This window comes from Vombatus ursinus, unplaced genomic scaffold (assembly GCF_900497805.2).
Source record: "Vombatus ursinus unplaced genomic scaffold, bare-nosed wombat genome assembly UNPS02014806.1, whole genome shotgun sequence".
NCBI classification, from domain to species: Eukaryota; Metazoa; Chordata; class Mammalia; order Diprotodontia; family Vombatidae; genus Vombatus; species Vombatus ursinus.
This window is the reverse complement of record NW_020954584.1, coordinates 60,089-78,993: the sequence shown is the minus strand read 5'-3', so window position 1 is coordinate 78,993 and position 18,905 is coordinate 60,089. Positions and strand designations below refer to the sequence as shown.

The 18,905-nt window shown below is 35.6% G+C and overlaps 1 pseudogene; it reads right to left on the bottom strand.

Annotated features, from left to right (window-relative positions):
* Positions 1-15,730: 15,730 nt before the first annotated feature.
* LOC114051822 lies at positions 15,731-16,682 on the bottom strand (annotated as a pseudogene).
* Between the last annotated feature and the right edge of the window lie 2,223 nt (positions 16,683-18,905).

Sequence of the window (18,905 nt, the reverse complement as noted above, 5' to 3'; positions counted from 1 at the left end):
TTCCTCAGTCCTGCCTCCCTTCGATTAGCCCCTTCCCTTTTCTTCCCCTTTACCTTTACTACTTCTTCCCTCTCTTTTATCCCCCCTCCCTTTTCTTTCCCATTTTCCCTTCTACTGCCTATAGGACAAATTAAATTTCTATACATAACTGATAATGTTATTCCCTTCTTGAGCCAAATCCGATAAGAGTAAGGTTCAAACAATGCTCTATCTCTCTCCCTTCTTTCCCTATGCTATGATAGGTTTTTGTGCCTTTTCCTGTGATGTAATTTAACCTTTGTCTGCCTCCTCCTTTCCTTTTCTCTCTGTACATTTTGTTAGATCAGATTAATCCACTTACTTGTATCCATTTAACCTACTTGATTGGATTTTTTTTATCATTGCATCAAAGTCAACTTATATCCACCTCCTTTATGTATACCCCTTTAATATGGTGTAATAGTAATACAGTTCTCAAGAGTTACAAATGTCATCTTCCCTTGAAGGGATGTAAACAGTTTACCCTTATTAAGAACATGTTGTATCTTTTTGCCCTATTTACCTTTTTATGTCTCTAATGAGTCCTATATTTGAAGATCAAATTTTCTGTTGAGTTCTGGTGTTTTTATCAGCAAGGTCTGGAAGTCCCCTATTTCACTGAATATCCACATCCTCCCCTGAAAAATCATGTTCATGTTCCCTGGTTAGTTGATCCTTGGTTATAATCCAAGCTCCTTTGCCTTATGGAATATCATGTTCCATGCCCTACGGTCTTTTAATGTAGAAGCTGCAAGGTCCTGTGTAATCCTCAGTGTGGTTCCATAATATGTAAATTGTTTCTTTCTGGCTGCTTGCAGTATTTTCTCTTTGACTTGATAATTTTGGAACTTGGCTACTACATTCCTTGGTGTTTTCAATTTGAGATCTCTTTCAGGAGGTTATCTGTGGATTCTTTCTATGGCTATTTTATCCTCTGGTTTTAGGACCTCAGGGCAGTTTTCCTTTATGATTTCCTGAAAGATACTGTCCAGGCTCTTTTTTTTTCATCATGATTTTCAAGTAGTCTAATAATTTTTAAATTGTCTCTCCTGGATTGATTTTCCAGATCAGTTATGTTACCAATGAGGTGCTTTTATGTTTTCATCTATTTTTTCATTCTTTTGTTTCTGTTTGACTGATTCTTGCTCCCTCATAGAGTCATTAACTTCCATTTGCCCAATTCTATTTTTTTAATTTATTTATTTTTATTTTTCAATATTTATTTCGTCAAGATTTCATGTTTAAATTTTCTCCCCATCTTATCCCTCAACCCAGCCCAAGATGGCATGCATACATGAATGTATACCCCTTTCACTAATCTGTCCTTCCTTTTATCTCTCCCCCCCCTTCTCTTATCTCCTACCCTTTCTATTTTCCTGTAGGGCAGGATATTTGTCAATATCCCAATTCCTATATTTTTTATTTCCCAGTTGCATGTGAAAAAATAAATTTTAACATGTGTTTTTAAAACTTTGTGTTACAAATTTTCTCCCTTCCTCCCTCTCCACCTACCCTCATTGAAAAGGAAAGCAACTTGATAAAGGTTATACATGTGTAGTCATGCAAAACACTTCCGTAGTGGTCATGTTGTGGAAAACTAAATATATTGGCCTTAATCCTATCCCATCCCCCCATTTATTCTATTCTCTCTTTTGACCCTCTCCCTCCTCAGAAGTGTTTGATTCTGATTATCCCCTTTCCCAATCTGCCTTCCCCTCTATTATCCCCCTGTTCTCTTGTGACCTCCTCCTTTAATTTTTCTGTAGGGTAAGATAGATTTCCATACCCCATTGTGTATGTTATTCCCTCCTTAAGCCAAATCTTATGAGAATAAGATCCACTCATTCCTTCTCACCTTCACCCATTTCCCCTCCACTGTAAAAGCTTTTTCTTGTCTGTTTCATGTGAGATAATTTACCCCATTAGAATGGGGTGAATTATCCCTTTCTTCTCCTCCCACTATAATCCTCTCTCACCCTTTAATTTTATTTTCCAGATATCACCCCTTGATCTTCAACTTACCCTATGCCCTCTATCTATCGATCTATCTATCTATATACATATATATTTTTCTCTCCCACTATCCTAATACTGACAAATGATTCATGAGTTACAAATATCATCTTTCCATGCAGGAAGGTAAACAGTTCAACCTTAATAAGTCTCTTAAGATTTCTCTTTCCTGTTTAGCTCTTCCGTATTTCACTTGAGTCTTGTATTTGAAAGTCACATTTATTATTCAACTCTGGTCTTTTCAGCAAGAATATTTGAAAGTGCCCTATTTCACTGAATGATCATTTTTTCCTCTGCAGGATTATACTCAGTTTTGCTGGGTAGGTGATTCTTGGTTGTACCCCTATCTCCTTTGCCCTCTGGGATATTATATTCCATGTCCTCCGGTCCCTTCATGCAGAAGCTGCTAAATCTTATGTTATCCTGATTGTGTTTCCACAATACTTGAATTGTTTCTTTCTGGCTGCTTGCAATATTTTCTCTTTGGCCTGGGAACTCTGGAATTTGGCTACAATAGTCCTAGGAGTTTTCCTTTAGGGATCTCTTTCAGGAGTTGATCAGTGGATTCTTTCCATTTCTATTCTGTCCTCTGGTTCTAAAATATCAGGGCAGTTTTCCTTGATAATTTCTTGAAAGATGATGTCTAGGCTCCTTTTTTGATCATGGCTTTCACAATGTCCAATAATTTTTAAATTCTCTCTCCTGGATCTATTTTCCAGGTCAGCTATTTTTCCAATGAGACATTTCACATTCTCTTCTATTTTTTTTTCATTCTTTTGGTTTTGTTTTACAGTGTCTTGATTTCTCATAAAGTCACTAGCTTCCAATTGCTCCATTCTAATTTTTAAGGAAGAATTTTCTTTGGTAAGCTTTTGGACTTCCTTTACTATGTGGACAATTTTGCTTTTTAGGGCATTCTGCTCCTCATTGGCTTTTTGGACTTCTTTTGCCATTTGGGTTAAGCTATTTTTTAAGGTACTATTTTCTTCAGTGTGTTTTTTTGGGGGGAGGGTCTCCTTTAGCAAGCTGTTGACTTGTTTTTCATGATTTTCTTGCATCACTCTCAGTTTTTCCTCTACTTCTCTTACTTGCTTCTCAAAATCCTTTTTGAGCTCTTTCATGGCCTGGGACCAATGCATATTTTTCTTGGAGGGCAGGAGCTTGACTTTGTTGTCTTCTTCTGGTTGTATATTTTGATCTTCTTTGTCACCAAAGTAAGATTCTAGAGTCTGACTCTTTCTGCACTGCTTGCTCATGATTCCAGCCAATTACTTCAGTTATAAACTCTTTGTTAAGGTAAGAGTCTGTTTCCAGTGTGGAGAATGTACTGTCCCAAGCTTTGTGGGTTTTGCGCAGCTGTTTTCAAAGATACTTCTAGGGACCTGTAAATTTTCAGTTCTTCCAAGGTGGTATGATCAAGGGCGAGATGTTTACTCCTTTTCTGGCCTGTGCTCTGGTCTATGAGCACTCTTTTTTTGTCTGGGAACTGTGAGGAGGGTTTCTTCTCCACAGCCACTACAAGATCCACCAGGCCAGTGCTCCTACTCGCCCCAGGACCGCCTCCCAGAAATGTGACCCAGATCCAAACACAGGCAAAGCAAGAGAATCCTGCACCAGCAGAGAGATCCCTGCAATCACCCTCTGATCAGTCACTCAATTACCCCTAAGTCTGTGGGCCAGAAAGTTAGTAAGCAGCCACTGTCCCAGGGCCAGGCTCTGGGCCTGGAGCTGAGACTACTGTGCCTCTCTCTCTCACCGTAGTCACAAATTTTCCCACTGATCTTCTAAGTAGTTTTTGTTGTTCCTGGGTTGAGAAGTCTGGAAACCACCAGAGCTGACTGTGATTCAGTCCTCTGAGGCCTGCTTCAGGTTTGCTGAGGCCTACCTTGCCTGCACACCCATGCCAAATTGTGCTCCACTCCCAGTTTGGTGCAATATACCTTTCCAAACAACAATCCAGGCTGTCTTGGGCTGGAAATTTGTTTCACTCTGTCTTTTTGCAGTTTCTACTGCTTTAGAATTTGTTTAGAGCCATTTTTTTATTGGCATTTGGAGGGGTTTTGGGGAGAACTCAAGCAAGTCACTGCTTTTACTCTGCCATCTTGGCTCCACCCCCAAGAATTCCTTTTTCCATACTCCCAATTCTATTTTTTAACAAACTGTTTTCTTCTATTAGATTTTGTACCTCCTTCCCCATTTGGCCAATTGTATTTTTTAGGGACTTGTTTTCTTCAGTGTACTTTTTTTCCAGTTGGTCAATTGTATTTTTAAAAGTATCTTCTACCTCTCTCATTTGACTTTTAAAATCCTTCTTGAGCTTTTCTAAGAAGACTTTTTGGGCTTCAGACCAGTTCATATTCCCTTTAGAGGTTCCAGATATGGGTTTGTTGACAATGTTGTCCTCTTTAGAATTTCTGCCTTGATCTTCATTGTTCTCATAATATGAATCTATGGTAAATTTCTTTTTACTCATGGTTTTTGCTTATTTACTGGCCTTTAAAGAGATTGAGCTCTCCTTCTGGGGAGCAGAGGGTCTGGCTTTGTGTGCTGGGGCCTCCGATGCTGGCAGTTGGAGGCTGTAGAGTTGTGGTAGCTTACCTGTTGTTGAATTGGAATCAGCAACACTGGAACTCTAGGGGTAGGATTGAGTAGTCTGGCCCCTGGAGATTGCTTACTTTTCCTTTTTTTTTCACTTTCTTCAGCTCCTTTCAGATGGATGTTGCAGGCTGTTTATCTGTGTGTGTCTCCTTGGAGCACTTCACAGAGTTTTACTGAGGCACTGAGAGACTGCTGTAGAATGCTGTAGAATCCACTGATCAACTCCTGAAAAAGATACCTAAAGGAAAACTCCTAGGACTATTGTAGCCAAATTCCAGAGTTACCAAGCCAAAGAGAAAATATTGCAACCTGGTAGTTTTCTGAGCTGGTTTATACCAGTTCCCCTGCCCATACTGAGGCACTCAGGGGTCCAGGTGTTGGTGTTTGCCTGCTCCACCACCTAGGTTTCAGGATCTCTTCCTGGTATGCTGATGTGGAGCTTTCCACTAGCTTGCTGGGATGCCTCTCATTCAGTACTGCTCTCATTCCCCCAGGGCAATAGGGACCTTTCCTGTTAATCCCTCAAGCTACCTGGGCTCCTGTACTGCTGCACCCCATCTTTCTTCTGGTTCAGCTATTCCAGGGTTTTTCTGGGGTGATATTTTCTGAGCTTTAAGAGGTTGATAGGGAGGATAAGAGTGACTTACTTTGTACTCCACTGTCTTGCCTCCCAGAAGCAGAAGTCACTAAAAGGATCTATTTTTACAAAAAAAAAAGTATAACAACTTTGTTTGGGGTTGCAAAGAATTATAAATTGAGGGAACAGCCATCAATTGAGGAAGAGGAGGATAAGTTGTGATATAAGATTGTAATGGGATACCATTTTAATATAAGAAATGACAAGTAATAAAGTTTCAGAAACTCCTGGGAAGACGTATGAACTGACACAAACTAAAGTAATTCACTCCAGACATAAAACCCCGTCCATGACATTGCCTACCTATAAATGATACAATTCTCCTTATTTTCTATCAGTACTCTTATTTAGCTAAATATTTTTCTCTCATTCAAATGCCAGTTTTACAAATATGTATATGTTATATCTATTTATTCAATATGCTGTATGTTTAATTATATGTTTAGCATTAAAGACTTCAATACATTTGGTATCACTACCTGAAAAATTGAAAGCTGAAAATGTTGAACTGAAATCAGATGTGCATAACTAATTTATACACACACACACATATGTATACATACATACACACACATACATACATATATAGGAAGGTAGTGTCAACAAAGTGAAACAATCACTGGATTTGTTATAAATGAATTCACTGGTGTATTAGTAAGGAAAGATGAAACATTTAGTGGAATTCCATAGTGTTTAAGTTTTTTATTACATGGGCACATCTTGAAGAACAACAATCACAGTTTCATACAGTAAAAGTAGTTTAAAAACTCTTGAGTGGAATTATTCTCAGTTCCATTAGTTTATGAGTGCATGAATCCTTTCTTAAGACTACAGTGGAGTGCAAAGAGGAACATCCTATTGATTTTGTACTTCGTGAGAACAGTTGACTAAAGAGAAAAATATCACAAAGGGAATGAAGATTGTCAAAAGAAGCATATTATTTTAAACAAATTAGGTAATACATCTTGAATTACTGAAAATAATGAGAATGACATCTTCTTTATTGAAATCACAGCCAAGACAAGTCAATTATTCCAACATCAAGATAAATTGTGAAAATATATTTTTATCTGTTTTAAATACGGGCTAGATAAAGATAAATACATCAAGTATATTTGACAAGAGAATTAATTTTTGTTTCAGAGAAATCTGAGATCCAAGTAACAGATATGGAGAAATAAATCACTGGTATGCTCATTAATTTGTTGTAAAGTATTTAAATAAGAAGACTGAGTTGGAATAAATGATAATCAGGTAGAAGAGATTAAACTTGAGGTATCTCAACTGAAGCAATTACAAGGTGAAATATAGTAATTACATAAATTATGAATAAATTCCTATTATTGATAAAAAAAAGACCCTGAAACTACCCTCAGTTACATATAAAGGATTTTTAAAAAAGTTCAAGAGTAACTATTTCATTAAATCAGCAGTTGAGCAATCTTGAAACCAATCTTTCTTCCCAGTCAGAACAGAAATCTGCTAAAGAGGAATTGCTTTTAGAATAGCACACAATGTAAATAGGAAGAGTGACTTTGTTCCATACAGAAGAGGACCAACCACAAGGGCAGTATCATCGCTGCCTACAACATCCATGCATACATGCATGTCATATTTGCATATATGCACATATATACATACATATACATATACTTAATTTATATTTATATATTAATTTTTTAGGTAATACAATTCCCTGTGCTAGGACCTTGAGCAGATGTCAGGGCAAAGTTCCAAACTCCATTGCAACTTGTCTTTAAAATCCAGTGGAAGAGAAAATGTCAGGATATTAAATCTGACACAATGCTCCCTCCCAGGAGTTCCCTGCACTTCCCTTTTACAACCAAGTCTAATAGAATGCAGCCTCCCCAAGATCTTCCAATCAGCATTTAAATAAATGTTTCACATGCCCAATTTTATGCCAACTCCTCCCTTTTGTACTCACCCTTCCACTACTTTGCCTCAGAGAATACTTGGCAGACCTAATTGCTTAGTATCAGTCTGCATATTCTTCAAAAAACCTAGTAATTAAATGGGAACAGTTTCCTTTCCCTTCCAAGGAGACACTTCAATATTGAAATTACTGCTAGAAGGATCCTTAGGCTATGGCTACTTGAATGCCTCTTTATCAGTATTATCACCATTATTACTGTTAAAATCTGGAACCAAAATGAAATGACCTCCCTAATACAGCACAAGCAAGATGGCTAAATAGTGGTCAGAGAGTACATTTATCAGAGTCATACATCAGAGAGTACATTTATTCAAATACAATGCTCATCAACCATGACTATATGTCAGTCTCCATGGACCTCATTTCCCTCTACTGTAAAATGTGGACTTTAAATCAACTGCTCTGACTGCTGCTCTGAATCTCTAGTCTATATAACTGGTATAGGCTGAAAGTTTAGACTGTGGAGTGTTTCCTTTAACAATCCCCACAGGAACTCTTAGACTGTCATCCACATTCTTTCAAAGCCCTGCAACCTGACTGAGGGAAGAGGGGACAGGCTCAAGCTGCCAGCCATTGAGAGCAGCAGCCAGGCATCTAAGGCCCATAGATATCTGCCAATTCAACAAGGCAGCCAGGACTCTGAGCTTGCACAGTGAGGTTGTTGGGCAGTTCACAATGACTTTTCTATGACATTGAGCCAGAATCAAAGATCAGAACCTTCTACTCCTTGGGTTGAGATCAGATTCCAAAGTTATAGCTCCCTTTCTTGATCTAATTAAGACTAATTAAGGGACTAATTAAGACCCAATTTTCTCCCAGGATTTTTACAGTGTAGTATCTCCCAGCATCTAAACCATAACCTTCTGAGTATTGCACCTACACACACCACCCTTATTTGGCTGGGAACAACCTTGGGAGGGAACAAAAGCAGTGGTATTAGAAAAGTATCTAGGAAAAAAATAATGTGTGTGATATAATTTAAAGACAGAATAATACCTGTTGATTCTTCATCTACAAGGTCTCTTCTGTATCCCAAACACAGAGGGAAGTAATTCCTTTCTCCTAGTTGAGATTTCTAGGACTCTCTATCTCTGTGGCAGAAGTGGAAAGTTACTCACCAGTGTGATCTGTGCTGCCAAAGCAGTGGTTAAAATTGGGTGTGGGTATGTGAGTATGTGTGTGTGGTGCCTGTGTGTATGTATGTGTTTTTTGGGGATGGGCAGGGCTAGAGTTATAAGGATGGGGTTTAGTGAGCTCATCTCCCCCAAGAACTGTAATTACCTAGTAATTAAATGGGAACAGTTTCCTTTCCCTTCCAAGGAGACACTTCAATATTGAAATTACTGCTAGAAGGATCCTTAGGCTATGGCTACTTGAATGCCTCTTTGTGCAAAAAATAATTTTGTGCAAAAAATAATTTTGCACAACATTTTAGAGACATATCATTTGATAGTCACAATAATCATATGAAATCAGTACTTTTATAATCTGAGGAGAGAAAATGATGGGCATTTTTTTACGAGTTTGTTCAAAGGAAAAGAACTAGATGACACACTGAGGGAATAGTAGGATAAGTTAAATTGTATGTATTTCTATGTGTTTGAATAAGGATAGCAAAGCAAAAATACATCAAATTAAAAGTGATGAGGAAAGAAACTTTATCTTGCTAAAAGTATTATAGAGAATGAAGTTATATCAATACTGAATATATATGCACAAAATAACATAGCATGTAAATTTTTAAAGGAGAAGTTAAATGAGTAAAAGGAAGAAATAGACAATACAACTGTATTATTGGAGGACTTCAACTTTCACCTCATAAGGGTACATAAGTGAAACAAACAAAAAAACAATAAAGAAGATAAGATGAATTATTCATTTTATATCATATAATGCTCTCTATCTCTTGTTAGGTCATAAATTCTCATAAATTCTTCCCTTCTCCTTAAATCAGATAGGTAAACTATTCCTAGCTCTCCTAATTTGCTTATGGTATCACACTTTATGTCTAAATCATGTACTCATTTTGACCTTACCTTGATATATAGTGTGAGATATTGGTCTATACCTAGTTTCTGGCATGTTGTTTTCCAGTTTTCCCAACAGTTTTTGTCAAATAATGAGGTTTTGCTTATTAAACACAAAATTACTGTGGTCATTTACTAATCCACATATATCTTATGTATTCCACTCATTCATCACTCTATTCCACAGGCAGTAAAAGATTGTTTTGATAATTACTGCTTAATAATAGAGAGTGAGTTCTTTTTTATTTATTTATTTTGGTTTATCAACAATCACTTCCATATGCTTTTGAGTTTTAAATTTTTCTCCCCTTTCTTCCCCACCATCTTCCCCAAGATGGCACACAATCTGATGTAGGCTACACATATACGTTCCTATTAAACATATTTTCACATGAGTGATGTTGTAAGTAAGAATACCAACAAATAGGAGGAACCACCCAGAAAAAAGAAACAAAACTCAACAGAAGAGAAAAAAAATAGCAAATAGTATCCTTCAATCTCCATTCAAATTCCATAGATCTTTTTTTTCAATGTGGATAGCATTTTCCATCATAAAGGCCTTTGGAGATGTGTTAGATCCTTGGATTGTTGGGTAGGGTTAAGTTTATCAATATTAGTCATTGCACAATGTGGCTGTTATTGTGTACAATATTCTCTTGGTTCTGCTCACTTCATGCAGCATCAGACCATACAAGCCTTTCCAGGTTTTTCTGAAGTGAGCCTGTTCATCATTTCTTATGCCATAATAGTATTGCATTACATTCATATATCACAACTTGCTCAGCCATTCCCCAATTGATGGGCATCCTCTCAATTCCAATTTTTGCCACCACAAAAAGAGCTACTATGAATATTTTTGTACATGTGGGTCCTTTTCCCATTTGTATCATCTCTTTGGGATATAGCCCTAAAAGTGCTATTGCTGGGTCAAAGGGTATGCATATTTTTATAGCCCTTTGGCCTTAGTTCCAAATTGCTCTACAAAATGGTTAGATCAGTTCACAACTCTGACCATGCATTAGTGTTCCAATGTTCCCACATCTTCTCCAACATTTATCATTTTCTTGTTTTGTCATGTTGACCAGTCTGATAAGTGTGATGTGGTACCTCAGAGTTATTTTGATTTGCATTTCTCTAATCACTAGTGATTTAGAGAATTTTTTCATATGACTACTGATGGTTATAATTTCTTCATCTGAGAACTCCTTATTCATATCTTTTGATCATTTATCAATTGGGGAATAACTTATATTCTTATAAATTTGACTTAATTCTCTATATATTTTAGAAATGAAGCCCTTATCAGAGAGACTTGTAAAAATTCTTTCCCAATTTTCTACCTTCCTTCTAATTTTAGTTGCATTGGCTTTGTTTGTGCAAAAACTTTTCAATTTAATGTAATCAAAGTTGTCCATTTTGCTTTTCATAATGTTCTCTATCTCTTGTTTGGTCATGGATTCTTCTGTTCTCCATAGATCTGATAGATAAACTATTCCTTGCTCTCCCACTTTGTTTATAGTATCATCCTTTATATCTAAATCATGAACCCATTTTGACTTTATTTTGGTATGTGGTGTGTGATTTTTGATCAATGCTTAGTTTCTGCCATACTCTTTTCCAGTTTTCCCAGCAGTTTTTTTTTCAAAGAGTGGGTTCTTATCCCAGAAGCTGGGGTCTTTGGGTTTATCAAATAATAGATTACTATAGTCATTGACTACTATGTTTTGCATATAGTTTGATTGGTATGGCACTGAATAAGTAAGTTATTTTAGGTAGAATTGTCACTTTTATTATATTAGCTCACCCTACCCATGAGTAACTGATGTTTTTCCAATTATTTAGATTTGACTTTATTTGTGTGAAAAGTGTTTGTAATTGTGTTCATGTAATTACTGGGTTTGTTTTGTGAGGTAGACTCCTAAATATTGTATAATGTCTACAGTAAGTTTAAATGGAACTTATCTTTCTATCTCTTGATGTTGGGCTTTGTTAGTAATATACAGAAATATTGATGATTTAAGTGGGTTTATTTTATAGCCTGTAACTTTGCTAAAGATGTTTACGATTTCAAGTAGTTTTTTACTTGATTCTCTTGGATTCACTAAGTATATCATCATGTCATCTGCAAAGAGAGATAGCTTTGTTTCTTCTTTGCCAATTCTAATACCTTCAATTTCTTTTTCTTCTCTTATTGCTAAAGCTAATATTTCCATCAGGATATTGAACAACAGTGACGATAATGGACCTCTTTGTTTCACCCCCGAGCTTATTGGCAATGCTTCTAGCTTGTCCCCATTACATACAATCTTTGCAGGAGGTTTTAGGCAGATGTTATTTATTATTTTAAGGAAGACTCCATTTATACCTATGCTCTCTAGTGTTTTTAATAGGAATGGGTGTTGTATTTTGTCAAAAGCTTTTTCTGCATCTGTTGAGATGATCATGTAGTTTCTGTTAGTTTTGGTGTTGATATGTTCAATTATGTTGATAGTTTTCCTAATACTGACCCAGTCCTGCATTCCTGGTATAAATCTTACCTGGTCATAGTGTATTATTCATGTGAAAAGTTGCTGTAATCTATTTGCTAATATTTTGTTTAAATTTTTTGCATCTATATTCATTAGAGAAATTGGTCTATAATTTTCTTTTTCTGTTTTGACTCTTCCTGGTTTAGATATCAGCACCATATTTGTATCATGAAAAGAATTTGGAAAGACTCCTTCTTCACCTATTTTCCCAAATAGTCTATATAGTATTGGAATTAATTGTTCTTTAAATGTTTGATAGAATTGGCTTGTAAATCCATCTGGCACTGGAAATTTTTTTCCTAGGGAGTTCATCAATGGCTTGTTCAATTTTCTTTTTCTGAGATGGGGTTATTTAAGTATTTTACTTCCTCTTCTGTTATTCTGGGCAATTTATGTTTTTGTAAATATGAATCCATTTCACTAAGATCATCAAATTTGTTGGCATACAGTTGGGCAAAATACTTCCTAATAATTGTTTTAATTTCCTCTTCATTGGTGGTAGAGTCACCTTTTTCATTCTTGATACTAGTAATTTGGTTTTCTTCTTTCTTTTTTTAATTAAATTAACCAAAGGTTAATCTATTTTATTGGTTTTTCATGAAACCAGCTCTTAGTTTTATTTAATACTTCAATAGTTTTTTTAATTTCAATTTTATTAATTTTTCCTTTGGTTTTCAATATTTCTAATTTGGTGTTTAATTGAGGATTTTTAATTTGTTCATTTTTAGTTTTTTTAGTTGTATGCCCAATTCATTGATCTCCTCTTTTTCTATTTTATTTATGTAAGCATTTAGAGATATAAAACTTCCCCTAAGAACTACTTTTGCTGCATCCCATAAGTTTTGGTGTGTTGTCTCATTATTGTCATTCTCTTGAATGAAATTATTGATTGTTTCTATGATTTGTTGTTTGACCCAATCATTTTTTAGGATTAGATTATTTAGTTTCCAATCATTTTTAGTCTGTGTTTCCATGGCCCTTTATTACATATAATTTTATTGCATCATGATCTGAAAAGGGTGCATTTAATATTTGTGCCTTTCTGAATTGGATTGTGAGGTTTTATGCCCTAGTACATGGTCAATTTTTGTGTGTGTGCCATGTACCACCAAGAATAAAAAAGGATATTCCTTTCTATCCCCATTGAGTTTTCTCCAGAGTTGTATCATACCTAACTTTTCTAATGTTCTATTGTTTACTTTGTAGTTAGATTTATCTAGTTCATAGAGGGGGAGGTTGAGGTCCCCCACTAGTTTAGTTTTATTATTTGTTTCTTCTTGTAACTAGCTGAACTTCTCCTCTAAGAATCTGGATGCTATACCATTTGGCGCATATATGTTTAGTAATGATATTACTTTATTGTCTGTGGTGCCTTTTAGCAGGATGTAGTTTCCTTCCTTATCTCTTTTGACAAGATATATTTTTGCTTTTGCTCTTTCTGAGATCAGGATTGCTACCCCTGCATTTTTTTTACTTCGTCTGAAGCATAATATATTCTGTCTAGCCTTTTACCTTTACCCTGTGTGTGTCACTCTTTTTCAAATGTGTTTCCTGTAAACAACATATTGTAGGATTATGGTTTTTAATCCATTCTGCTATCTGCTTCTGTTTTATGGGAGATTTCATCCCATTCACATTCACAGTTATGATTACTGTCTGTGTCTTTTTCTCCATCCTCCCCCCCCACCACTTATGCTTTTCTTTCTCCTTTCTCCTTTTTCCTCCTCACTAGTGTTTTCCTTTTGACCATCACCTCCTTTAGTCCCTCCTCCCTTCTATTAGCCCTTTCACTTTTCTTCCCCTTTATCCTTACTGCTTCTTCCCTCCCTTCTATCTCCCCTCCTTTTTATTACTCATTTTCCCTCCTACTACCTATAGGACAAATTAGATTTCTATACATAACTGATACTGTAAGGCACCAGCAAGAAAATGTCAAATATCATGCAGCCATAGTAAGGATTACCCAAGACTTAGCAGTTTCTACATCAACGAACCTGAAGGCTTGGAATATAATATTTTGGGGCACAAAGGAGCGAGGATTACAACCAAAATCACATATCCAGCAAAAATGAAGTATAATCTTTCAGGGGGGAAATGAATATTTAATGAAATAGAGGATTTTCAAGGATACCTAATTAAAAGAAAAGGCCTGTATAAAAAATTTATTTTCAAATTCAAGACTCAAGATAGACATAAAAAGGTATAAAAATAAAATAAGAAAGAAAACATAAGATATTTTAGAAGGTTAAATTGTTTATATTCCTGTATGATGAGATTGTATTTGTAACTTTTAAGAATTTTATCACTATAATGACAACTAGAAGGAGTAAATACATAAACAGAGGGTACAGGCGTAAGAGTACTATAATGGGATGATAAACAGAAAATCCAAGTTAAGGGATAAGAAAGAAGATTGCAGTGGACTAAGAGGGAAAGGGAAGATAGAATGAGGCACAGTAACTCACATAAAAGAAGTGTGAAAGAACCATAAACAATGGAGAGGAAGATGGAGGGGACAATCAATGAACCTTACTCTCATCAGAATTGACTCAAAAAAGAAATAATATACACTCAGTTGCATATAGAAATCTAAATTACAATATAGGTAACTTAAAAATGGGGTATGCAAAATGGGAGAGATTGATGGAAGAGAGAGCAGATTGGAGGAGGCAGTCATCAGAAGTAAAACACTTGCAAGGGGGACAAAAGATGGGAGTGAAAAAAGGACAAACAAAGAGAAAATAGGATGGAGGGAAATACACAGTTAATTACCATAACTGTAAATGTGAATAGAATGAACTCACCCATCAAAGAGAAGGGGATAGCAAAAAGGTTTAAAAACAAGAATCCTACCGTATGTTGTTTACAAGAAACACATTTGAAGCACAGAGAGGGACACAGAGTAAAGGTAAGGGGCTTCAGTTGAAGTTTAAAAAAAAAGGTAGACAAAGACAGAAAGAGACAACTGTTCCTAACTTAAAATATGGAAAATTAAGTGAGTAGAGAGAATTATTTAGACTTGGATGAAACCTTGGATTTTGAATAGTCCTACTGTGTATTTTGTTTTCAGACCAAAGTCTAAAATGAACAGAGTGTAAAGGACTTGCCAGTGACTACTCAAAAAGCAAGTAGTATAACCAGAAGTTGGACCTTGAATCTCTGACTCAAAACTAAGTATTCTTATTTCATTATGGCACATAAACAGCTAAACTGCAAATACTCATAATTCTTTTCAAAATGTTGGTTAATTTTGCTGAGTTAAATCTCTCTAGGCCTGTCTCTAACTGTCTCTCTGTCTCTGTCTGTGTCTCTCTGATTGGCATTCTCTCTCTCTCTTTCTTTCTCTTTCCCTCTCCCCCCTCTTAATTTTTCTACCCCTTCTTAGAGCCCCCATCTCTCACCATTTCTCTTAAAAAATATCTGCAGAATTTGGATGTATTTCATGAAGAAGGAAATACATCTTTTAAGTCTCATTATTAAGAGAAACATATTAGGAAATGAATAGTTGTTAGACATATCTAGAGAAGGCAACACGACATAATGGGTAGATCTGTAGATTTTCTAGTAAGGAAGAACAACATTTAAAATTTCTGTCATATACTCACTATCTGCGTGGACCTGAGCAAATCATTAACCTCTCTGGCCATTGTCCTTTAAAATAAGTGTATTTAACTTGGTGGTAATTAAGATGTCTTCCCTGAGAGAAAGAACCACAATTTGGAATTTTTACCAACCCTCAGTGAACATTCAACTCTTTACTTTTGGACACCAAAATTGTTGTTGTTGTGGACAGAATGATGCATATATAAAAAAGCAATAGCAGTGAGAAAGAAAAATCATCATTTCCTGATTAAAAGAAACCTGACCTTTGCTCCAGTGTCCTCTTTTAGGAATAAAAAGTTTGGACTAAGTGAAATTTTAGAGATTTTTTTTTAGAAGTCCGTGACTCTATGGTTTAAATATATTTGTTCTGAAATCTTAACTGGTGGGGATAGGGATGTTTTATTCTTTTTAAAACATTATGACAACTGAGGATCTGTAAGTCACTACTGATTAAAACAAAGGGACAGATTGTTGAGTAAGATGAGGTTAAAAAAACAGTGATATGTATCACCCACTGGTCTGTATCTTTAGAATTTTCCATTATGATAACAAAGAGGGAAGCTACTGAATAAAAGCATACGAAGATAATCATGAGCAACAGGATGACTTTGGTGGCTCTGATTTCTGGGGAGGCAATGGGGTTGAGGCTAGTGTTATGAAGGTTTTGGACTTGCCGGTGGTGTCTGAATAAAGCAAGCACCATATAGCCGCTGGTAATGGCCATGAGCCCTAAGAACTGAATCATTAAGTGTCTTCAACATAACAAGTTTTGAGGCAGATACAGAATGCCAGTCTATTTAACAATACCCTAGATTTCTCTTTAGGTTACTGGTTGTGTCGTTCCTGGAGCCACTCCCATGCAGAGGCACAACCACATCTGTCAACAAATTGAGTCCCTATATGAAGACGCAGGATGGAATAATCCACTTTGGGGCTCTGGCTTTGAGCTGGACCCATTTGGGGCTGTTGGAACTGATGGAAATGGCCTGGAAGACATTCAAGAGGCAGGTAGTGCAAATGGAAAGACCCCAGAACACTCTTTGTATATAAATTATGATTTTACATCCAATGTCACTCAGGAAAATTTTCTGGATGCACATTTGGATCACCAATGGCACTCTCCTGAAGAGAATCATCATGATGTGAGAAAAGGCCAAATTAATGAAAATCACATCAATGTGTCTTATCTTTTGACTAGTAATTAAATTAAAGGAATAGAGGTAAAGGAGTAAACCATTCCCAATGACTCCAATTATAATTTGAAGCATATAGAAAATGCACAGGATATCATCATAAGAATGCATTCCTTATTTGCTTGGACAGAAAAAGGGTATTCATATCCAAAGTGAGCTGTGAAGGAAGAGAGAAGATGGTGTTTTGGAACTAGGAATTCAAAATGAGATTCCACATATTTCTTACCCATGGGGTGAACTTTAGTAATCTTTGTTTGTTATGGAGATGTAGAATTTTAGAAAATATTTTATTCATACTAGTGTTTTGAGTTTCTTGATGTAAGTATTCTTATTTTGGGGCAGTGGAAAATGGTTGTCTTTGTAAATAGAGACTATTTTTTATTCTATTTTCTACCTAATGTGTCTGTGTAAAATTCTGTATGTGGACATAAATATATACATGCCCATTTTAAGAATGGCATTGATACTTTATAGGTTATCTAGAGATTGAAGAATGATATGAAATTTTTACAGAAAACAATAAATGTTGTAGGATATATGTTTCAAGAAAATAAAAAAGCTTAGCCTGAGGAAGAGAGGGCTTCAAATAAGCTACAGAGCAAATATGAGAAAAAGTCCCTACTCTAAAGGCATTCTATATTAAATTTGAGAGATGAAAATTTCAATAAGACAATCAAATTATAAAAATTAATGTTTAGTTGGATGATAGATGGACAGTTCTTTTGAAGAATCATAAAAAAGAGTAACTATGAATACCTGATATGTGGAAAAATGACTATTTTTGTCTCCAAATTCAAAAGTAAAGAAGTATTTGGAAAAGGAGAGAAACATATTTAATCTTGATAAATTGATAAAAGTCTTTAGAGTTTTTAAACAATGCAATAGGTTGTCCTGAGAGTTGGTGAAATTATTCTTTACCAAAGAACAGTTTTTTAAAGCTTGAATGACTTCTTATAGAGAAGATAGTTGGCAAGCTTCTTTTCCAAGTAAGGATTGGAATAGAGTTCCCCACTATTTTTTGAAATCTTTGATTTAGTCTTGGATTTCCCTCCCATTCTTTATGTAATCTGATTTAAAAAAAAATCACTAGATCAATTAATACAGTCAAGCACTTTAGATATCATAAAGAGCTTCTGAAAGTAGTTTATTACATCCAGTTCCCTATAATTGCACCCTTAATTTTGGATGAAGCTATGATAGATTTGTCAGGCAACATCAAGGCCATCTTGTAAGTATACATGTAGAATCTTAAAAAAAACAGTGGTAACTCATAAGCATTCACAGCTTTCCACTCAGATACCATCCATTCTTGATTCACTGGCTTTTCCTGACTTTCAGCAAGTATTTTGTTTTTTGCAACCAATCAGTGATTTCATTGCAGTAGGGAATTCCCAGTGAGAAAACTCCATTTATCAACACAGACTTTGAATTGCTCTTCAATTCATACATATGTAATTAATGTAACATCACATTCATTTTGGGATATTTACACACACACACACACACACACACACTCACACACACACACACACTCACACCCTTCCCACTCATAAGCTTTTCCTGAAGAGTGGATTTGCCTTTGGAGATAGTATTTTACAACTGACTGGATATCTTTAAGCAAAGGCTGGGTAATCCCTTGTATATGATGTAATAAGATTTCTTTCATAGATGGGTTGGTTGAGTCAGCTTCTTAAATCCTTTCCAATTCTGAAATTCCTAGAGTAATGCATTCGGTAGAATATGGCATGCTAATTAAAACTTGCTAACATTCTTAGAATTTGTAGGTCATGGATTATAGGGGTATCACAACACAGTAGGGGGAAAATACCCTGTATTTAGCTAACACATTGGTTCCACTCCCAGGTCTGCCACTTACTCTCTGTATGATCATGCTCAACTCAATTCATGTTCATAGTCATCAACTCTGCCATCTGTAAAATTAAGAAGTGATTGGAAGAGATTTCAAATATCACATCCAATGATTTCATAATTTAGTGTTTGGACATTTTCCCTTTCTAGGTGAAAGATTTGGCACACTGAGTGTGCACTAATTGAATGAGATTGTCTCTTGTATGATTTATGTTATAATAAAGGATGTCTTTTGCCTAAATCTTTTTTTTCCATATTCTTTGAATTAAAAAGGATCCTTTCCAACATGAATTATCTGGTGTACAGCAAGGTTTCCCTTTTGTCTGAATGCTTTCTCACACTCACAACATTTATGAAACTTTTGTCCAGTATGGATTATGTGAGTTGCAGTAAGACATCTCTTCTTTGTAGGCTCTTCCACGTTCATTACATTAATACAGAAATATTTAGACTTTGACCATTGCT